This window comes from Artemia sp. Qi Xiang Cuo, chromosome 4 (genome assembly GCF_049724085.1).
Source record: "Artemia sp. Qi Xiang Cuo chromosome 4, ASM4972408v1, whole genome shotgun sequence".
Classification (NCBI taxonomy): Eukaryota; Metazoa; Arthropoda; class Branchiopoda; order Anostraca; family Artemiidae; genus Artemia; species Artemia sp. Qi Xiang Cuo.
This window is the reverse complement of record NC_142797.1, coordinates 75,558,755-75,559,100: the sequence shown is the minus strand read 5'-3', so window position 1 is coordinate 75,559,100 and position 346 is coordinate 75,558,755.

Here is a 346-nt window from a genome sequence, read left to right as displayed (position 1 = left end):
TGGCCGTATCGTCTTTGTAGCTTGTTGAAAAGCGTGGGAGAATACTCGGAGAGAAGATTGCATGTTTCGACGAAATGTCCTTTTTTTGCCGAAGATTCAGTCTCATCGTGGCCGCAAAAGGCTGTACCCAGTCGCCCCAGTAGGGCCGTTATTTTCAGTAAAGCCTTTTCGTGTTCCCTGTTTTCATTCATCTCCTCAGTCCTGTCCATTGACAAAACAGATACGATGGGTTGCATCTCCTTGGCTTGTATAACTTTGAACTTCGTCCACAAAACTGCACTGTCCCTGTGGCGGTCACTTTTTGCATGCTCTTCTAGAACGCTTGAGATGTCTTTCCATCTTCTAA